This window comes from Peromyscus californicus, unplaced genomic scaffold (assembly GCF_007827085.1).
Source record: "Peromyscus californicus insignis strain IS unplaced genomic scaffold, ASM782708v3 Scaffold_11__1_contigs__length_118956290, whole genome shotgun sequence".
Classification (NCBI taxonomy): domain Eukaryota; kingdom Metazoa; phylum Chordata; class Mammalia; order Rodentia; family Cricetidae; genus Peromyscus; species Peromyscus californicus.
Window position 1 is genome coordinate 91037810 of NW_026294402.1, and position 23316 is coordinate 91061125.

Sequence of the window (23316 nt, forward strand, 5' to 3'; positions counted from 1 at the left end):
CTCTTTTATGTGTATGGGTATTTTGTTTGCATGTATGTCTGTGTACATGTATGTGTTGCCTGGTGCCTGCTGAGGCCAGAAGAGCCCATTGGCTCCCCTGGAACTGGAGTTATAGATGTTTGTGAGCCACCATGTGGGTGCTGGAAATTGAATCTAGATCCCGTGGAGGAACAGCCAATGCTTTTAACCACTAAGCCACCTCCCCAGCTCACAAAAATATTTTAATGGAACAAGACTGATTGATATTGAGAGTAATAAATCTTGGCATGGCTGATCACGTGCCATTCAACAGTTGCAGCGGATAAACAAATAGATTTAATTCCAGGAGCTAAAGAAATTGTTTTTCTGTTAAAATAATCTTCAGTAGATATCCCTTCTTATTTTAATTTCTATTGAATACACTGTCCAAAGTGAGACTGATAGTTTTTATTTTACGTATTTTAAATTTTAATAGATGATTTCCACCAAAGTTGAAGTAAATCATACTTTTATTCCATGTGGCAATATATATGAGTCAAAGTCTTTCCTCTCATTTTTTATGTCATTGGATATTATCTGACTAGCTCTTCAGACCGCAGACTCTGAAGCCAAACTCACTGAAGTTGCCAACTAATGGCATGGTTACATTTTCACTGCTGAGAGTGTTGGGGCTTTTCCCACCTGTCAAGTGGACAGAATAACAGTCCCTCCCACGAGAGCTGCTGTGGGAATTAAGGGAGGAGTTTGTATGCATGTAAGAAGAGTGCTTGGATTGGGAAGCCCTCACTCCGTGTTAATGTCATAGGAGAGTTTGAATCGGAAGGCTCTAACCATGTATAGTACAGGTGAGTTTGAACAGTTTTATTTATTTCTGTAAGTTTAGGACCATTTGGATGTCTTCTTTGCAAACTTTTGCTTCTTATCCTTTGACTATTTTTCTGTGGACTCACTTGTCTCTTATCAGTTTGTAGGTTCATTTTTTTTTTTTTTTTTTTTTTTTTTTTTGGTTTTTCGAGACAGGGTTTCTCTGTGTAGCTTTGCGCCTTTCCTGGGACTCACTTGGTAGCCCAGGCTGGCCTCGAACTCACAGAGATCTGCCTGGCTCTGCCTCCCGAGTGCTGGGATTAAAGGCGTGCGCCACCACCGCCCGGCTGTAGGTTCATTTTAATATTCAGAATATTTGGGCTCATGTAAGATATCTATTGCAAATAGACCCTTTGTGCCCTCTGTCATTGGGATACATGCTTCTGTAACTAATTATATTAAGAGAAGATGCCTTGGAAAGCAACAGCGTCTTGCAACAAAGAGGGAGAAATCTTGGTACAAAAGTCAGTACTCTAAGTTGATGGAGCAAAAGCTAAAGACTTGGGTCCCTGTTAACATGGGTGAGACACGGTCAATGTTCGCCTAACCTACCTCCAGATTTCTTGTTAACAGACAGCGTGTCTCTGTTGTGTAAGCCGTTTGTGGCCCAGTGTTCTTATTTGCAGCCCAGAGATTCATCATTGAGCACTCGTGACTTCACAACAGCGCCTGACTGTCGCCCTCATGGTTCTCCCTGGCCTCCCAGCCGATCCTAGCCCTTGCCCCGTTCTCTCTGCAGAGCTGGTCTGGAGAATGAGAGCTTGGGCCTTTTGTGATGCACCACACCATGCATGAGATGTTCAGAACAGGGCGCTCTATGGAGAAGAAAAGAGGATGGTGACTGCTTAGGGCTAGGATGAGATGGGGACTTGGGAAGGTGACAGCGAGAAGGTTGGAGGCTTCTTTCTGAGGTGGTGAAAATGTCTAAAATCATTGTGGCATTGATCATTTATGTCTGTGACTATCCAAAAAGCCATTGGATTATATTGAATTATATGCTCTTTATATGGCGTATTGATGGTATCTCAGTGTCACTGTGGTTTTTTGTTTGATTTGTTTTGTTTTTGTACTAGCCACCTTTTTGTTGCTGTGATAAATCGTATGATGAAGGCACCTTATAGGAGGAGGGGTTTATTTGGGCTTATGGTTCCAGAGGGATAAGGGGCCATCACCATCATGGTGGGGAAACATGGCAGGAGGCAGGCATGGTGCTGGGGCAGCTGAGAGTTCATATCTTAAACAGAAAGCAGGGCTCAGAGATAACTAACGTGGAGCATCAGGAGTCTATAGATTCTCTGAGCATGTCCCTAGTAACATACTTCCTCCATTCACCTCCTAAGCCTTCCTAAACAGTGCCGGTAACTGCAGAGCAAACATCTAAAGAGATGAGCCTATGCGGGATATTCTCATTCAAACCACCCCATTCCACTCCATGGCCCTACAGCTTTGTAGCCATATCATAATGCAAAATGCGTTTAGTCTAATTTCAAAAGCCCCCATATGAGGGGATGCTCCAGGAAGAGACAAAGGGATAGAGGTGAGCGTGAGGCAGTCGAGGATGACAGAAGCAGCGGATAATTATAGGGTTAGACCTGGGGCATCAAATGGAGTTTAGAGTTGGGCAAAGGGTTGACTCATGAGGAAGCTTGGATTTCTGCATGAGGATTACATGCTGAGAGGAGAGCTAGAAGGACTACCAGGGAGCGCCCATGGGAGACACCACGTGTTAGCAGTTCTGTGGGTTAGGAATGATTTCTTTGCAATAGCACTTATGGTATGTTTTTAAAAATTGACTTTGAACTGTAAGCATTGTGAATATTATGAATTGACCTTCTAAAATGGTTTATACTTTGATATAGTTTAATTTACATTATTAGCAAGAGGGGGTGAAGGAAATATTGGCTTATGAAGCCAACAAGCCTAGGCAGGAGGGTGTGGGTTCAAGAAATTTGGAATAAGCTCAGACACAGTGTTGACTTCATAATGGGGTTACAGATTGCAGAAGAAGCTGGGTGATGGGCATGTTGTTCTGTAGAGTCCCACTTACAAGAGGAGCAACAGGGGAGGTCCCTAAAACAGCTAGTGAAGTCCAGGACAGCTTCTAAGAAAGCTCCAGAGCTGCTGGAGACAACAGTGAGCCAGGACTGTCACATGACCCCTCCGGAAGCCTCAAAGCATTCATTTTCCATGTTCACGCATTCATTAATGCATTTATGTCTGCTAAGGTACTACAAAAGGTTCTGACTTTGACAATGTGTGCCATGGTCTCTGTAATCCAATGGTAAAAACAGATGTGAGACAGATGTGCACAAACAGCGGTAGCTCCATCATGGTTTTTTCTTTTCTTTGGCTGCCCCTCCCCACCACCTCTTCTCTTTGGAAAACAGATCCTTGTTGTTTTGGTAGGTGGTTTCTTTGCTGATTTCTTTCAGTGTCCACTTTTGCATTTTGGTTGATAACAAGAGAGATCAGTCCAGTAAGACGTTTCTAGAACTCCTTATCTTTCTCTACCTTTCAGAGTGTGTGGGTTGGAGGAAGGTTCTCTGGTTTGTCTGCAATAGGGATGTGAATGGGAGGTCAACCTCACGGCAAGGGTTCAGAGTCTCCTGAAGAGAGAGAGGGTGAGAACTGGGCTGGAAGTTGAAGGCTTGACTTGGTTGGAAAGGAAAGGGGAGAGAGAGGAGAGAAAAGGGTGACTGGGGACAGAGAGTGATGGGGGCAGAAGAGAGATCTGGGTCTAAACATCCCTAGTAAGCGAAGGGATTATCGGGGAAGGGCCTCTGAAGGAAGCTTTGCTGTGTGTTGTGTTATGGGATGCCTTCACCATGACCCATACAATGCTGTTTTTCAAGGTGCTATGGTCTGAGTATGTCATTCAAAGTTCATATTTGGAATCTTCATCCCCTAAGCAGCAGTGTTGGGAAGCCAGGCCTTAGGGGACGCGCTTGGGTCACAAGGGCTCAGCCTTCATGAATGGATTAGTGTCATGATAAAAGAACATGAGGAAGGGAGTTGGGTGTTTGCTCCTCTGCCTCTGCCACATGAAGACATCGAGGTCTCTCCTCTCTAGAGTAATTTAGTGTTCAAGTGAGCATCTCAGAAACAGAACAACCTTAACCAGCACCTTGATCTTAAGCTCTCCAGCCCTCAGAACTGTGAGAACTCAATTTCTAGGTTTTATAAGTCCCCATGTCTAGGATATTTTTTTAGAGTAGCACAAATGGTCTAAGGCAAGAGGTCAGATTTTTATTTTTATTTTTTGTAGTGAAAGCCTTGGCAAGACTGAAGGCAGTTCAGGTGTGGGGATTTTATGTCCCCTTCTGTTTTACAGTCAAGTTATGTCTGTGCAGGTTTGCTACTGGAGTTCCTTGGCCTGAGTGTGTCATGGTATCACAGTTGGCTTCAGTTGTTAACTTGACACATGGGAAGAGGAAATGTCACCCGGGGAATTGTTTCCATCAGACCTGTGGGCATGTCTGTGGGGCATTTTCTCTTGGTGGCTAATTGATGTAGGATGGCTCGGCCAATGTGGGCGGTGCCAGTACTGGGCAGGTGAGCCTGGACTGTTTAAGAAAAGAAGCTGAACAAGCCAGAAAGCAACATTCTTGGACCAGGAATGGAGGGTGTATGCCTGTAATCCCAGCACTCGGGAGGCAGAGGCAGATGGATCTCTGTGAGTTCAAAGCCAGCCTGGTCTACAGAGCTAGTCCAGGACAGGCTCCAAAGCTACAGAGAAACCCTGTCTCAAAAAACCAAAAAAAAAAACCAAAAAAAAAAAAAAAAAAAATTCTTCTCGAGTGAATGGATTCCTAGTGGCCCTTGTTACTCAGTCAATGTAGAACAGATTTGAATAATCTGAAATGCATTTCTGGAAATGTAATTTCATAAAACAAGATTTTATTGTTGCCCATGATAAAATTCTGAGCAAACTGAGCTTCCCACAGTGACTTCTCTTTCTGTTCCATGAGGATTAAAAGCAAACAAATAAAACAAAACAAAACCCTCAAAGTAGAAGCCTAACCGGATGTCACCGACAAGTGGTTAGAGGATGATTGTGCTTCATATTTAATATTTGGAATTTATAATATTAACTAGACAGAAGCAAAGGGGAAAATGAATGATAAGCATTTTATTACTTACAAAGAGAATTATTGATTTTATATTTTGCTCTGCTGGACTTCGATGACATATTTGAGTTGGCATTTGGAATGTACATTATAGTGTACATTATATGACTCTTTGAAAATTATAATTATCCAAAGAAATCATAAACCATGCATCTATCATTTACATGATGACTGTAAAGCATGGAACCTGGCTGAGTCCCCTCCAGTCAATAGCAGTCAGGCCAGCTCTAGAAGTTCCTGATGTCCTTGTCTTCATTCCCCAGGGGCGACAGAACCTGGACCAGCTGTGTGAGAAGTTTTTACTGGCTTTTTTTTTTTATAGTTGTATAACCCATGTTTCATTATTTTTAAAGTTTGTCAGAATTATCATATGCCTTGTTAAGAAAATAAATAACACCAGTGGTTTCCTGTCTCTCCATACAAGCAATCATTCCTGACTTCTTCAGACATTTCTGGGTGATCTCTCCAGACCTGTAAACAAGGTGCTTAGATCCACTTCACAGGAGCAGGAGGCAGATCGGTTCTTATCAACAGAGCAAGTGTTTGGACTGTGTCTGACACATCCTTAGCAACACTAGAGACTGGAAGGCACCAGAGCAATCTTATACTTTCTTTTTTCCCCTGAAGAAGTTTCCTGAGGACCTGGGTCCCCTAGAAGAGCAACCGGTGTTCTTAACCACTGAGCTGTCAGTCCAGTCCAGTGGTTCTCAACCTTCCTAACGCTGAGACCCTTTAATACAGTTCCTCATGGTGTGGTGACTCCCAACTGTAAAATTATTTTTGTTGCTACTTCATAAATGTAATTTTGCTACGGTTATGAGTCATAATGTAAAAATCTGTGTTTCCCAGTGGTCTTAGGTAACCCCAGTGAAAGGATTAGTCAGCTCCAGAGGGGTTGCGACCCACAGGTTAAGAACCATTGCTCCAGCCCCTTCAGATGCTTTTATTGCAGATATTGAAATTGATTCTAATTCAACTCCATTTTCTTTTGTACTTGGGTGGGCCATGTTCTTTGATAGCTTTCCTATGTGGTGACTTATCACCATCTCTCACTTGTGTGAAGCAGCCTAACAACAAGAGGTCCTGCTTTTGCTAAAAGTTCACTGTCTCCTCACTTGAGCCTTCAAGGGAACTAAAAGGGGCGTAAAGCCCGGCCTTTCTCTTCCGTTTTGTGTCTGTCTCCTTTACTTTGGGTCAAATGTCAGCCTCCTGTTCTACTCCACACAGGAGTGTGGTCCTTCGAGGAGTGTCTAAAAATAAGCAACACAGGGTGTTCAGCCCTAAATTATCTAACCTTCTTCAGTCTAAAGACACGAAGATAAGAATAACTAAGATATTTTACTATCTACCTTTACAGCATCCTGTTCCAGGGCCTAGGTGCCCGAAAGTCTCCAGTCTGTCCTGAACCTGAAGTCACCTTGGATTCCAGGAATGTAAAGCCTCGCAGGTCACCCCTTGATGAGATCACCCTTAAGTGGAAGCAATGTTCCTATGTTGGGAACCGAGGAGCAACCATCTCATGGGAACTGGCTTGTCCTCTCCGCTGATAAGGACTTTTCCAGAATTGCCCTGTAGAATGAAGACTGAGGTGGACCACAGACTGATGGAGGCTGCTTAATTATGCATGTGATGTACAATTTCTCCTCGCCCTAGCCCTACAGCTGCTGTCAGGTCCCAGAAGACTTAGTGCTTCATCTCTGTCTTCCCTGGTCAAATTGCTTCCTGGTCAAAATGCTTCCCTGATTTTCCATTATTACTTTCCCACTGATTTCCGGGGCTAATGGACAGACCTGATTTGTTGGGACTCCTGGAGTCCGACCACTGGCCACTCCAGACTTTAGTAAGTGAACTAATACATAATGCACTTGTTACAATGCGATGTAACCATCTGTTGCTTTTACTTTTACTCTGATAACTAGGTAAAGACCCAGATATTTAACAGGGAACTCCAAATACCAGTATATGGAGTCTTATCTTTGAGAGGAGAGTGAGGTGTTAGAGGTTACTCCTCTCCATCTGGCTGGGTACACAGAAGTAGAGTGAGTCCTGTCTGGCTGCCAATAGGTCATTTGCTCGTCCATGGGGTATTATTAATCACCACCGGTCCAGCTCTGTTGTTCACTCAGCTGATGTTTACAGATTACCTGGGCTCCCAGAGTTTGCGTTGTGAAAGATCTCCGTCTGGGTTTTAGCCTCCAGCCCTCACTCATACAATGCAGGTTTGGCATCCCTGGTCCTCCTGTCAAAATTCCTCTGTCCACCACCCACCTCCAGAAACTCTTTGAAATCACTTCTCTGCCGTGAGACCCCTGGATTTGTGTCATTTTTCAAGTGCTTTTGCTATTATCTTAGTATCATCTTGGTTAGGAGAAATCAAGCATGTTTAATCTGCTATCTTTCATCAAATACTTGTTTACTGTCCGGGTAGGTACAATTCCAGGGTCCCATGTCTGAAGTCCTAGGCCTTTTGCATGCTTTTCTTGAAGTTGAAGGTCCTGGACACTTCTGAGGCAAGGTAGTCCTCCCCCAGGTGACACGCTGTAGTTGAGAGCCCTTTAGAGATTGTCGCCAAGTGCAGCCCCCAACCCCCAGTCTTTCTGAATTTGCAATTAGCAGTGGAAAGGATTTTAGGCAAGGGTTCAGGAACAATGTTCCAAGTAATGATGGAAACCATTTATGAATAAGATATAACTACTGCCAAGCTCTGGCGTCCTTGTGAGCATGCCTTTTACTGTAACTACCAACATCTCATTCCTCTGGGCCAGTGCAGGAAGTCAGTACACATACTAGCTCCAGAATGGATGTGAGTTCTTCCTTTACAATAGAGGAGTAATTCCATTCTGAATCAGAGTCATTCATTGGCTTCTAATTCACTATTACCATTACGTTCACAATACGAATGTGCTGAGTAAAAGATAGTGGAATTCACGAGCATTTAGGCATTTTAAAATGTTACTGGCAATTGACTATAACTTCCACAGATGAAGAACAAACCCTCAACCAGCTAACCAGAAATAACAGTAAATTGGTAACCACATCCCTATTTAAGGGATATGATAATAGTTGTCCGTGTCTATGGCTATACCACCCTGAATGTACCCGATCTCAATTGGTAATAGTTGACCATGTTAAAGGAAAACCATGTTATAGTATAAGAAAGATGTCATTCTGGACAATTTTCAGTATTAGATGTGCTTAGAGCTCATCAAAGAGTCACAGGAAAACAGAGGCACAGGGCCCCTCTCCCCAGCTGGCAGCTGGCACCTGATGTTCTCAGAACTCAAGAGTTAGAATGTTGCCTGCAGCCTGCTACATGATGGAGACCATGATCAGAGAAGGGGGCAGGAAACAGCCCCAGGATGTCCATCAGATAAAGCTGTGCACCCTGAATGATAGGATGAGGATTTGGAAGGAGTGTCTTAGAAAAGTGCAAGTAGTGTAACTCTCTGGAGTACCAGGGAAGGGGACAGGGATGTCCTGTGACTCGGACTAGAGAAACCAATCTTGCGCTGAATCAGCATGCCACCCAGATTCACCCTTTCCTGACGCTGCTTGTCTCTTTCTGCAGAATGCTGCATTAAAAATAGTTGCACTTTCACAGACTGAGGGTCTTCTCAGTCACATGTGCGTTGATCACCACTGAATCAGAGCAGCAGTGATCATCAGTATGCATGTCGTCAAGATGGGATTTAAAGTGGAAAATTGTTTACACAGATGACAGAATCAGAGACGCTCAGATTAGTGGCAGCAGGAGTCACTCCCAGTCTGTGTGACAGGAACAATCAGAGTCTACTGGGGTCACTGACAGCAGTTGGAGACAGGGCAGATTTCCTGACTGGAGCCATCCCATAGTTAGAATCAGTGGCACATTCAAGGCCCACAGGCTTAGCAAAAGACGTCTGGCCTTTCCCTCTCTCCCATCCTCCAGCGGTTCTCATAGACTGATTCCAACAGTAGCCTCCCTGACCTGCAAGCCTGGGAAACCTGTTTGCAAGGGTCGGCACCTGTAACGCAGAGCCATTAGGAGAAGCATGAAGAATGGATCTGAAAGCAAGCAGACTATGCCCTGTGCATTGCATTGCACGCATTATGGACACTCCTTAGATTAAATGTCTGGTAAGACACTCTGCATCATATAAATATGTGTGTATGTATGCTTCTGCAGCTCCCTGCCTGCAGTCAAATGAGCCATAAGCTGTTGCTAATCTAGCTGTCAATGACATGATATTTTAAAATTTATAAGCCAGGAAGTTTATTGACCATCCATCTTTGAACAGAAAATTATTTCCATCTTCTGGTTTTATTTCCAGCCACAACACTACGAGTATCTGGTCTCAGATGCATGGCTACCATTCCCATGACTGCATAAACACCACACAACCCACACACATACTGCTTTGTCTGTGTGCCCTTTAAACCAACGCCATCTAAGCTTAACGACATTTTTTGGGCAATTTTCACAAGAAGGTAATAGAGTAACATTCTGAAACCTGGCCTTCACAGGTGACAGAGGACTGCTCCTTCTCTCTCTCTAAAAGCTGGTGGAGAAGTACGGGGCTGGCTATTTACCCTCACCCTTTCCACCTGGCAGGTGGCAGGATAAAGCATTAGTTGCAGACAGTGCCGTCTTAGATTCTGAAACGTACAGGACTTGTGGAGAATGCTGGCGTCTGGCCTTCTTTAGCTGAGAGCATCCAGCTACAAAGGAGGTGGGAAAGGCTGAGAAGCAGCGCTGGCAGTCTGCTGTCTCCAAAGTCTGATGGGCCAGCATTCAGACAACCAGGCTGTACACACCCCTGTGGGTACCAACTCACTTCCGACTTCTCTGAGTCCAAGGGTCTCATTGTCACTTTCCCTTTGATCAAGAAGACTTTAAATAATGAGAAAATGGAACCCCAAAGCCGTAGGTTGTGCTGGCTACTGCATCCTCGCCTTTTGCTGCAAAGAGGTTACAGCTTGGAAGAACAAAAGAAACCTCATACGCATCCTAAATAATGGTAACAACATCGGGTAGGAGGGAGAAGAGAAGACTATGTAATAAATTAGAGGGGGTACATCCCCAGGCAAATGATTAGCCCTTATTCCAGTGTTGTTAGGCCCTGTAGAAAAAAAGGTCTGCATAGCAGCTGCTCAGACCAGCTAAAGCAGCCTCTGGAGGGACCTGGATAGGCAAGAATTCTGGAGGGCCCTGTGATTTCAGCCCTTAGCAGTGTTGGGAAGCCCCAGCAAGCCCCGAAGACAGCAGGAGTTCCTGGCAGAGGCGTGGCTTTCCCAGCTGAGGAATCTCAGCACTGCTCAGAACAGTGGAACCCAGCAGAGGGGAGACTAGACTCGGTGGAGGAGGAAGCTCTAAACAGTGCTTGCAACAAACAGCATGTGTCTGCAGTCATTTGTATGCACGCACAAGCTCTTATGTGGCATATTTTTTATTTTCTCTTGTGGGGTAATTAGGAGAGGAATCGCTGGGTCATGTGGAAAGTTTAACATTCTGAAGAACTGCTATGTCCTTTTCCCAACAAATCCCACCAGCAGTGTATGAACCTTCATAGCTCTCCATCCTCATCAATGTTTGCTACAATCTGTCCTTTCCATTGCAGCCATCATAGAGGGATATGGTATGTCATTGTGGTTGTGATTGGCATTTCCCTGGTGATTAATAATTTGAGCATCTTCTCACATATTTGTTAAACACATTAAAATTTCATTTATTTTATGTGTGTATGTGTATGTATGTGTTGTGTGTGTTGTGTGTTGTGTGTGTGTTCATGGGTGTGTATGTGGGTAGGTAGAGAGAAGGGTAATAGTGACATGTGTCATGATGTGTGTGTGTGTGTGTGTGTGTGTGTGTGTGTGTGTGTGTGTGTGTGTAAATCAGGGGATAACTCAGGTTCCAGTTCTCTCCCTCTACCATGTGGGTTGGGTTCTAGGATCGGAACCCAGGTCATCAGGTGCCTTTAACTCACTTAGCCAGCTCAGCAACTCAAACCATTTATATAACTTCTTTAAAGAAATGCCCATTTGGGTTATTAGTCTTTTTATTATTGGGCTGTAAAGTGAGTCTTCATATATTCTAGGTATAAGTCCCGCTTTAGAAATCATTTGCAAATAATTTTTCCTGTTGTGCCGGCTGTTCTAGGATGCTTCTCTCCCCCTCCCTCTCCTGTGTTCACGTTGGCACAGGTGAACGTGTGTGCCTTAGTGTGTGTGTGTTCCTCTAGCATCTTCCTCCTTGGTGCTTTGTTTGGTTTTGGTTTTTTTGAGACAGGGTTTCTCACTGCCCTAGACGTTCCCCAAGTCAGTGAGGCTAGCTAGCCAGTGAACCCCAGGAATGTGCCCGTCTCAGTGTCCCCATCACTGGAATTAGCGCGTCATCACACCCCCTGTTCTTTTTAAATGTGATCTAGGGATCAAACTCTGGTCTTCATGCTTACAAGACAAGCACTTTATCAACTGTTCCGTTGCTGGAGCCTGGAGCCTGTTTCCTAATCTGATTTTTAATCATAGTTTCCAGTATCTGATGCACTGGATTCATCTGATGCACTGGTCTTTCGGGCAAGTCTTTAATCATCCCTTTTACTTCTGCCCAACTCCAACTTCCTTAGAATAAATAAAAGCTTCATTTCTCTTGTTATATGAAAACTGGAACTGGACGTGTGAACTGTTCATGTGTTAATGAACTTCCTAAAAAATGCCTGACTAGCTAACTCACCTGAGAGAGCTCTGGGGGTTCCAGGCATTGCCATGTTTGGCCCTTCTGCTTCTGGCCTGTGGTGAGGCTACACATTATGGTGGGAAGTGTATTACCATGCAAAACTGCTCACTTCGTGGTGGGCAAGTGAGCAAGAGGTGGGGAGTTTTCTACCCCCTTCTGCTACACACCCACAAGGCCACACACCTCCTAAAGTTTCTGCTGCCACCCAGTACTGCCATAGTAGACACTAAGCCCTCAATACATGGGCCTTCATGGGACATTTAACATTCAAATTACAGGAGCTTAAGACTCGGAAGTACAAATGACTTTTTTTTCATGTATCTGTGTGTGTGTATGGTATGCATGTATGTGTGTTCATATGTATAGGGGCACATATAAGTGTGTGTGCATACCTGTATGTGTGCATGATGGCCTGAGGCTAATATAGACTCTTCTTCAATTGCTCTTCACCTTATTCATTGAACCCAGAGTTTGCTAATATAACTACCTAGTTTGCCTCCAGGAATCTTGCTCAGCCAACTCATGTAGGTTCAAGGTAGTCTAAGCTCTAGGCTCATACTTGGGCAGCAAATGTTTTATATACTGAGCCATCTTCTCAGCCCCTAAATGACTTTTTAGTAACAGATTATTTTATTTTATTGTACAAATGTTTTGCTTGCATTATATATGTGTACCACAAGCATGCCTGGTGCCCACAGAGGTCAGAAAAGAGCATTGGATCTTCTGAAATGGGAGTTAGGATGGTTGAGCTACCATGTAGCTGCTGGGAATTGAACCTGTGGCTTCTGCAAGAGCAGCAAGTGCTCTACACCACTAAGCCATGTCTGCAGCCCCCTCCCTAGTATAATTTTTGAACAATAAACTTTTAAATAAAATACTAAGCCTTTTCTGGCCTTATTCTCTTTGTTATGAATTGGAGGAAGGTTTTGGAATCTGTGCTTGACCAATTTCTAAGCATCCTTCCCCTCTAACATTCAAGAAAATTAATAAAAACAAAGTTTACAGCCATTCCTGGCAGCATGCAGGGTTCAGAGAAAGACATTTAGAGTAAACACTATCTACATTATGTGTTGCTGTGTTCCTCAGAGAACTGTGACTTACACATAGTAATTAGTAAACTAAATCCCTATTAAACCCATTGAGACCCGTAGCTATAAAACTCATTGTCTTTGTTAGAGTTTCTACTGCTGTGAAAAGACATCATGACCAAGGCAACTCTTACAAAGGAAAACATTTAATTGGGGCTGGCTTATAGTTCAGAGGTTTAGTCCATGGTCGTCATTGTGGGGAGCATGGCTGCATGCAGGCAGACATGGTGCTGGAGATGTAGCTGAGAGTCCTACATCCAGATTGTCAGGAAGCAGAAAGAGAGAGCCACTGGGCCTGGCTTGAGCATTTTAATCCTCAAAGTCCACACTTAGTGACACACTTCCTCCAATAAGGCCACACCTACTCTAACAAGGCCACACCTCCTAATAGTGACACTCCCTATGAGCTTAAGGGGGCCAACGACACTCAAACTACCACACCTTCTTATCCTCTCCAGAGTTCAACACTCTTGTCCGGGGCGGCTCCATTCTCTTCCCTGAGTTCCTCTGGTAGCATCTTTCCGATGACCCTGATTCTACTCCATCATGTCAACTTGACAGCATCTAGAATCACCTGGGAGGTGGGCCTCTGGCATGCCTGTGTTAGGAAGTATCTTGGTTATGTCAGTTGATGTGGGAAGACCCATCTTACCATGGGGTGGGGCTTAGACTGGATGGGAGGTGAAGAGGGAACTGAGCACATGCAACCATCGTTCTCGGCTTCTCAGGTACAGATGTAATGCCATCAGTTCCCTCAATCTGCTACATCTGTGCTTTCCCAGTCAAGAGGACTGTAAACAGGAAATGGGAGCCAATTAACCATTTCTATCTTAAGTTGCATTTATTGGGGTGTTTTTTCCATAGCAACAAGGAAAGAAACTAAAACACCTGCCTACAGTCTTTTCTCCACACCAGAGCTAGAATGAAGCTATAAAAACCCAAAGTGGATCATACCACTGTGTGGTTCAAGTTCTCCAAAGACTCCCCATCACCCCCAACAGAAACCCAAATCCTAACCCTACCCTTGAAACCTCAAGTGATGGTGTCTCTCTCCCTCCTAGTGTTCACTCCCATGAGGTTCCATCTGGTCCTCTGGAATCCTTGTACAATTCACCAGGTTCTTCCGTGGACTTCCTCTTTCTTCCTCCTGCTACCCGCTACCTGTGTAATGACTCTTCTTGCTTGTCAATTTGACCATACCTAAAAGTAAAACCCCACCTGTGAGGGATTTTTTTCTTAATTAAATTATTTAAGATGGGAAGACCCAGTTTTAATCCAGATCTCCTGAGGTTGGAAGATACACCTTTAATCTGGATCTTTTGAGGTGGCTGATCCGGGCCACAGCCTCTGGTGGCAGCCTGTATGGAGGACATGGAAGAGGGAAGCTTGCTCTCACTCTCACCGGTAAGTCCATCCTTCAGTGGCATTAGCCTCTACTGCTTCAGGATTCCAGCTTATACTGAAGACCATCTGAGACATCCAGCCTCATAGACTGAATAACTGCTGAATTCTTGGGCCTTTCATTGGTAGACAGCCATTTTTTGACTAGCTGGACTACAGCCTAAGAGCCCATAAGCCATTCTAATAAGGCCCATATACATATATTTACATATTTATATATAAATATATTAATTTATATATAGAGAGAAACAGAACTATATGAATATAGATATTCATTCTGTCAGTTCTGTTCCTATAAAGAACCCTTACTAATACAGCCTGCAGCACCAGCTCATCTGAAATTTCACTCTCTCTCTCTCTCTCGCTTCATTGAGGTCTCTGCTTCAATGTCACAACATCAGAGACATTCAAAGTCCCTCCTACAACCTATTAATCCTTAATTTTGCTTTGTGTTAATTTATAGAACCTAATGTGCCCCAAACAGTAAGATATATTCGTTTATTTGGGTCTTTGCTTCCACCCCTCATTAATATGCCAGGTCTATACTGGAAGAAGTCTTGCCTTTGTTTACTGCTGTGTTCCTAATGCTCAGTACTGTCCTTGCACCTCCTAGAAATTCAGCTCATACTGTTGGATTGACATGTTGCGTCATAATTATTACCAGAAAGCAAGTGCTGTGTTGGTACCACTTCCTAACTGATTTGCCTCAGGCTAACCATATAATCTCTCCAGGTCTGTTTTCTCACCTATAAACTGAGCTGGGGATACTGTGAATGGTTTGAATGCAAGGGATGCCCGCTTGATATTAGGTACTCAAGTCACCGAGCCAGGATTATATACCAAGGAAAACAATTGTCTTCATATTTTGATTGAAGAAACAAGGGGGAAATCATTGCTCTGGTTCGAATGTTCATTTTAAAGCCACGTTGAAATTAATCACCACCGTGACAGGCCTGGAGCTGGGACCTTTAGGAGATGATTAGATGAAGGATGAATTAGTGTTGCTGTCACAGCAGTGGTTTTATTAAAACTGAGCTCTCTGTGTCCCCGGCTCGCATACGTCCTCTTCTGCCACGTTCTGATCTAGTGTCAAGGCTCCTGATAAATGCTGGCACCAGGCTCCCAGACTTCACAGCCTCTGGCCATGAGTGAAAATAAACTGATATTTTGCTTGTAAGTTAACCAGCATTAAGTTTGGATCTTAGATTTCCCCTAAGGTCCCTGATTTAAAGCCTTGATCCCCAGAGGGATGCCATCGAGGTATGATTAAACCTTCAAAAGATGGTGTTTAGTAGGTTGTCTTTAGGTCATCGAGGGTATTCCCTGAATGGGGGTGGGACTCTCTTTTTCGTTCTGGCTAAGAGATGAGCAGTTTTGCTCTCCTGAGCACTCTGTCACAATGGCTACCTTGACACAGACCCCAAAACAACAAGGCCACTCATTAGAACAAAACCTCCAAAATTGCAGAGCCCAAACAAGACTTTCCTCCTTACACATTATCTCAGGTGTTTATTATAGTAACGGAAAGATGACTGAGCCACTCAGTCTCAGTTATTTTGTTACAGAAGCAGGAAGCAGAGTGGTAGTCACCAGTCCTGCTTTCTTAGAACCATAACTTACTGACTGTGGAGATGTAAGCTGAGAGTCACTCATGTGTAGCTGGAATTTTCCTGCCTGGCCCACAGTCAGGACAAATCTCTGACACCCGCCAGTCCCACAGCCACTTAGACCCGACCAAGTAAACACAGAGACTTATATTGCTTACAAACCGTATGGCCGTGGCAGGCTTTTTGTTAACTGTTCTTACAGCTTAAATTAATCCATTTCTATTAATCTATACCTTGCTCGTGGCTTGTGGCTTACCGGTACTTTACATCTTCCTTGTCCTGATGGCAGCTGGCAGTGTCTCTCCGACTCAGCCTTCCACTTCCCAGTTTTATTTTTCTCCTTGTCCCGCCTACACTTCCTGTCTAGCCAATGGCCAATCAGTGTTTTATTTATTGACCAATCAGTAACACATTTGCCATACAGACCATCCCACAGCACCCATGCTCCTTTAAGTAACCCCAATAGTCATTGGTCCCCCGAGCTAGACTTGGGTGGAATTGTTTGTTGGCCATGTCTTATATGGGTTAAACAAACATCTGTTCACAGCTGGCTAGGAAAAGTCACATAATATAATTGGTACCTGAACAGGAAGACTGAGTTTACAAGGAGTGCTTGTACGGCCCCCGCTGTAGGTGATAAGTTGTACAGCTGAGACTGATCCATTTATTAATGGGGTGTTCCTGGGGGACAATTCCAATATGGCTACCTTTCCTTATGTGGTAGAGAAGGGTATATCTCCTTGCTTAATGGCAGCCAAATATGAATGCCCCCAAAAATGCGAAATAAGATACACAACCAAGGCTGAGCCACCTGAGGATGGTGCATATTCATGGGGAACCTAGGTGGTCATATTCCTCTACATGGTATGGAGTAGCATGCATCCTTGATGAATAAAAACTGTCACTAGAGTATAGGAATATCCCCCCAAATGGGTGATGAATGAGAAAATAGATTGCAAACTTTGGAAATAGCACATGGAGAATGGATTGGAAGCAGGCTGAGGTGGAGTTGCTTGGTCTTTGCTGTGGGTGATAAGATGTGCAACTGAGTCTCAGCTGTTTTCCCAGGCAGAACTTACCACACAAGGGAGGAATCTAAGAAAGACATGTACAGACACCGCTCTCCACATTAGCCTCCGATGTGTCCGGAAAATGGGGAAAGGAGAGGTGCCCAGGAGTCACCCAGGCTTCTGCAAATAAGCCCAATACACTCACTGGTTTAGCAGGCTGGATGTGGATGGAGTCTCTCTCTCTCTCTCTCTCTCTCTCTCTCTCTCTCTCTCTCTCTCTCTCTCTCTCTCCATGGTCAGTCTCCTATCTGATGTGAACAGATGTTTGCTCACATCTACTCAGCAACAGTCACATGGCAGAGGGCATGATTCAAGATGACCTCAGCTTCTGTCTGATCTGGTCCTGTGACCAGATCAGAGGCAACGCCTTATTCGGGGTAACAATTTCCTTTATGGCTCTCTGCTAGGAGATGCTCTGTTGTGGTAAAATACTGTCCAGCAGTTACAAAGAGCAAGGCATTCCTCTGTTTCGACATGGAAAAATAGCCAAGACTCATTTTGGAGTTAAAAACCCCAATGTGCAAATAAGCATAGCTACCTACACACCAAGAATACCCTACTATATCAATATGAAGATACAGTGGTTTAAAGTGTGAAAGTGATTAAACTTGAATATGGGTAGCCATAGACACTTCAGCTTTATCTATGATATTTGATTACAAAGGAGATGTTCTGGGGCTGGAGAGGTGGCTCAGCAGTTAAGAGCACTTGCTGCTCTTGGAAAGGACCCAGGTTCAGTTCCCAGGACCCATACAGTGGTTCACAACCATGTGTAGCTCCAGTTCCAGACCCTCTTCTGTCCCCATAGGGCACCAGGCACACACATCATGCATATACATACATGCTGACATAACACTCATATACATAAACATTTTTAATTTAAAAATAATTTACAAAGGAACTGTATTGCTTACTAATTGAAATTATTAATTAAAAATATATTTTTTTATTGTATGCATGTGTGAGTGCCTGCAAGTATGTATGTGCATCATATGCGCACCTGGTGCCTTCAGAGTCTAGAAAAGGGTGCCAGAGTCTTTGGAACTGTAGTCCCAGTGGTTGTAAGGTCCCTGCTGTGGGTGTTGGGAACTGAACCTGGATCCTCTGGAACAGCAGTGAGTGCTCTTAACTATTGAAGCATTTCTCCAGCCTGTAAATTATTTTTCAATATTACCCAAGTAAGATGATACTCAGCATACTATATTTAAGATTAAATGAATTCATTTATTTCCCACAAGTCAGTATTCTCAACTGGCACATCACAACCCTTGGGGGGTATTTAGAAATGCCAGGAGCAGTTTGAGTTGTTATGGAAACTTCTTGGGTGTTGGAGACAGCTGGTATTTAGTCCCCTCGTGATGGAAAATGCTAAATGTCCTATTACAGGGGTGTCTCACAGCACACAACGGTGCCCCACTCAGATGCCTGCAGCAGCACTGGTGTTGAAGTGTACAAAAGTCAGCAGGTTATGCCTGCATATTAGTCTTTGAGTCTACAAGGAAGGGTTGTTTTCCTTTGAACTACTAAAATGACCAGCAATTCAGTAAGCTAAGTACCACGCAAGAAGGATGAAGTGCATGCAAAGGACTGGGACCGTGATGACTGGGGTCCTGCATGCAAAGGACTGGCACTGTGATGACTGGGGTCCTGCATGCAAAGGACCCATGATGACTGGAGTCCTGCATGCAAAGGACTGGGTGGGACCCATGATGACTGGGGTCCTGCAAACCACAAGACATTGACCCTGCCTGAAAAGGTAGCTCATTCCCATGTGAAGAAAAGGTATGTGAGTCCCTAGAAGATGGGGACAGACAGAGGGACTGTTCTCTTGTGTGACACACATCCTTGGCAGGAAGGAAGGAGGCAGGGAGGGTGGGTGAGTGGGGGGAGGGAGGAACTTACAGTTGGGGTATACCCCCATATTCTCATTGCAGGGATACCTGAGAGCAAGCCTTCACGTCTCTCAGTTATTGGGAATCTCTTCAGCACTGTGGTCCCCAAGGAACTGTCTGTCTAAGGGTTTCTCCTGAAGCATAGCCTGAAACAGCACTTCCTAACCCTTTTACACATTCAGTTATGTGTTTATGTGATAGCCCCATTTTAAGAAGCCATGGCTCTGAATGCAAGACAGGAAATGTTGCTTGGTTTTCAAGAAAAGAATTATGGTCTGTTCTGGGGCTAAGGAAAATGACTGTGATGGACTTACTGAGAGATATAAGTATGTGTGTCTGTAACTCTAAGCTCGCGGTGGTAGATGCCAAGCAGAGACAGGCAGAGTAATAGGAAAGTAGTTCTGAACTACCATGCCTATGAGCGACATCCCACTCAGAGTTTCTAGGCCTAGCCACACCTGACTCCATGTCATAAGCCTCATTTTCCTGTTCCTCGACCCTAAGCCCAACTCCTTTTAGGAGCCAGATCGCACACAATTCTGTATCCAAATAAGACTTCACTAGACACCTGGCTGTACCCTATCGTTGGAGTCCTCAGAGGCCTGTGGAGGCATGGGAAATAGAGACAAGTTTCTTACTGTGTAGAACTCCCTCTGAGCTTCAGTCATGTGATTCTCATTTTGAGAATGTCCAGAAACAAGACGGTATTTCAGCACTTCCCGACCATAGGCTGTTTGTGTTTTGTTGGTGTTGTGTAGAACATCCACTCTGGTCCAAATTGTTCCTGGTCTGATGATTTTTCTGTGCTTCAAGTGCAATTGACAACTTGAGCTATGAATTTCCTCCACCATCACATTTGCCATGGAAATAGTAGCAGTGGTCGCTGAATTTTCAGTAAACATCTTTTTTATTACTATCAAATTAATGTTTTTGAAACCTCAATACAGAATAGATATGAGCGAGCCAACTTCTCTGACTTTCCTTTCCACATTCCTGCCACCACCCGGGACTCCTCCAGATGCCTGGGCCTTAGGGATGGGCATGCAGGCTACTGCTCATGGCAGCAGACCCTCCATCCTTACTGAGGCAAACGTCACAGAGCACTTGGTATATCTTATAGCCCCTCCCAAGCTCTGCAAATGTAGCAAAGTGGAAAGTATAAGCCCAACGTAAAGGATAGGTAGGCCAGATTGTAGAGAGCAGAGGAGGCCTTAGGTGAGTGACGTCCTGAGTGAATGTGTATTTTGACATGGGCACAGCCATGTCTAGGACTCTAAGGCCTTGAACTCATGGTACACTTGGCAAACCTAGTTCCTTATATGAGCCAGGCTCTTATATGGCAAAGCTCTCCTCGGGAGTCCAGGGATGGGTGTTTATGGATGACTGATGGATGTGTGCAAAGACTAGCAACTGCACCTTCCTCCTCTCCCCTAAGCTTCTGGTCGCTGCTGTTTGAGAACCCCACCTGATCCCAACTTTACTGTACAAATGTCTGTCCTTTCTCATTCTCTCAAGGTCTCTGGTCAGGGTTCCAGGACCTAAGCTGCACAGGGCATGGCGCTGAATAAGACACATACCAACATCAACCACAGCCCATGCCCAGCAAGGAGGGCATGGGGCTGACAGAGAGAGAAGTGACAGGGGACTAGAGTGGCTGAGGCAGATGCCAGGGGAGCTGGGACAGGAGGAGGAATTTGCAAGCTTACACAAAAGGAGAAACAAAATTTGAGGAGTGTGGTGTAAGAGACAGAGCCAACATGGGAGGGAGTAAGAATTTGAATGACAAGGGATTCCATGTTTTTTTCAGGAGACAATCAAAAATTTAACCAAGCAGGGGGATTTTCCCCTAGGAAGAGGAAAAAAACAAAACTGTTGTTGATTGGTTTTGCTCTTTTGGGGGGCCCACCGCCCAGCTCCCAAATAAATCACACATTGAGGCTTATTCTTACTTATGAATACCTGGCCTTAGCTTGGCTGGTTTCTAGCCAGCTTTTCTTAAATTATCCCCATCTACCTTTTGCCTCTGGGCTTTTTCCTTTTCTTGCTTCTGTTATCTTATTTTCACTCTTATTCAGTGACTGGCTATGTGGCTGGGTGACTGGGTGGCTGGGTAGCTGGCCCCTTGCATCCTCCTCTCCTTCTCTTGCTCTTTCTTTGTCTCCTCCCAGATTTCTCCTTCTATCAATTCTTTCTACCTGCCAGCCCTGCCTGTCCTTTCTCCTGCCTTGCTATTGGCCATTCAGCTCTTTATTAGACCATCAGGTGTTTTAGACAGGCACAGTAATACAGTTTCACAGAGTTAAACAAATGCAACATAAACAAAAGTAACACACCTTAAAATGATATTCTACTATACAAAACAAACAAACAACAAAAAACCAAGAAGAAGCAATAAGGAGACGCCAAACCTCTGAGCTGCCCAAGTCAGCCATGAACCTACAGGGAAGCCTAGGGACAGCCAGCGGACATGGATGACTTCTCTGATGCTCACCTTCTTCCCAAAGGCTCACAGGCTACCAACCTCTGACAGTAAGCTGAATTATTTTCCATTAATTTGTCAGACATCAAGAAGTATGGTGACTCATCTGAACTCACCCACTGAAGACTCCAGGGGCTCTTACTCAGGCCTTCCCGCAAGAATCTGCTCTGGGCAAAGTCACATGATCACTGGGCAGATGAGCGGTTTCCTGACCAGGCCAGATTTCTTGGAACTTTCTCTGGATACCCACACTCATAAGAGAAAAAGACGTAACCATTGCCACTGTGCCAGCATCCTATGACTCTCTTGTGGCCAAAGAGTACTGGTCTTATACTCTAGCTGCTCCCAAACCATCAACACACACACACACACACACACACACACGCTCAGATGCACAATCACCTGCAGTAGGTGTGTGCTTTGATGCTGAGCTGGGCCCTGTGGGGGCAAGGCAGTGTATGAAAGAGAGCAGACAACAGCATTGGAAGATAATAATAGACGTCCTTGCCTTTTCAGACATCATAACATTAACACATTTGGGCTAGCCTGTTCTCCCTGACTTTGTTCAGTGACTGCCTGGAGTGAAATGGATTCTCCTTATGGGAACCAATGACAGTCTTTGTCTGTCACCCAGAACTCAGCTGCCAGTACATGATTATCTCTGTCACTATTGCTTGGACATACACACAATTATAAAACCTTAGGTTTTATGTCATAGGCAATTTATCAGGTTGAGGTGGGGAAAATTGTGAGCAAAAATTCAAAGAGACGCTGCCCCCAAGAGAGACTGATTATAGCTGAAGGTACCCACTTCCTTCTTCTCTTCATCCTTACAAGAATCTGGGGACACAGGAAAGCACGTTGGTTGGCGGGCAGGGTGGGTCGGGGTGGATAAGACATTAGGAACCCGAACGAGGGAGAGCATGGCCTTCTCAGGTCCTCAGGTTCCAAAGGCTGGGTGATTTCAAAGAACTATAGGAGGAGTTAGAAAAAGGGCAGAGAGAGGGCATGAGCATCCAGGTGCAGCATCCTGGCCAGGAAAGGGGCTCCACTCTATCGGGAAGGCTGTACTAACTTCCAAGACCCCATCTTCAAATTCCAAGAACTCTGAACTGGAGGCTCCAGGCTGAGGCCAAGGCATTCCAAGGCCTGGTGGTCAGGAGCGCTTGTCAGCTGAAGTGGCAGCCAGTGACTCAGCCCTGATGGGAAGGCCACATCCCCTCCCTGGGGCCACGGGTACACTCAGCCCTGCGCCCCAGAGGAAGGAACTCTGGTAGGCCGTCCTGGCAGCCTGTTCTCCATGGTAAACACAGCACAGTCTCTGGAATGTTTGTCCAGCTAGCCTTTCTAATTAAAAAAAAAAAATCCACAACGAAAAGTATCAAAGATATTAAAAAAAAAAAAACATGGCCTCTGTATTGAACAAGATCAGGACTTTTCCTTGCCAGTATTTCCTTAGCAGTACATTTAGGAGCTATTTCCATGTTATTAACTAAAGGTACCAGTGTGTGATTTAAAGTGTATGGGAGGATGTTAACCAGATCTATGCAAATACTGTACCCTTCTATTTTCAATTAGCATATGGTAATGGAACCAAACAGTAGGCTTCACGGTGACATCTTCATACGTGTGTATGAGGTACGTTAACATATTTCCCTTCCCTGTTCTGTCATGTCTGTCCTTCCGCTGGTCTCCTTCCTGTTCTGAAATAGCCTCTCTTCCAGTTCCGTGTCTTGAGAAAGTCTATATTCGGCATGTGAGGGAAAACACGAAGTCTTTGTCTTTCTGAGTCTGGCCTGTTTCGCTTAACAGGATGATGTCCATTTTCCTCAAATAGAGAGGGCAATTAGCGCTTCACATATGTATTGCTAAGTTTTTGTTTTGTTGTTTTTTGTCAACTCGATACAAGCTAGAGTCATCTGAAAAGAAGGCACCCAATTGTGAAAACGCCTCCATCACGTTGGCCTCTAGACACAGCTGTGGGGCATATTTTTGATTAATGATTGATGTGGGTGTGCCTAGCCATCTCTGTGTAGGTGGCCCTGGGTTGAGGAAGAGAGCAAGTGGAGAGAGGCATGAGAGAAAGAGCAAGCCAGG

General features: G+C 44.6%; 1 long non-coding RNA gene across 1 annotated transcript in view; it reads left to right on the forward strand.

Annotated features, from left to right (window-relative positions):
- The window catches only part of LOC128097209 (uncharacterized), a 45036-nt gene extending 32468 nt beyond the window's left edge, over positions 1-12568 (forward strand). The window contains exon 2 of the long non-coding RNA XR_008213810.1: positions 6328-12568. This is a non-coding gene — a long non-coding RNA (uncharacterized LOC128097209). The remainder of the gene's footprint in view (positions 1-6327) is intronic.
- Positions 12569-23316: the final 10748 nt, after the last annotated feature.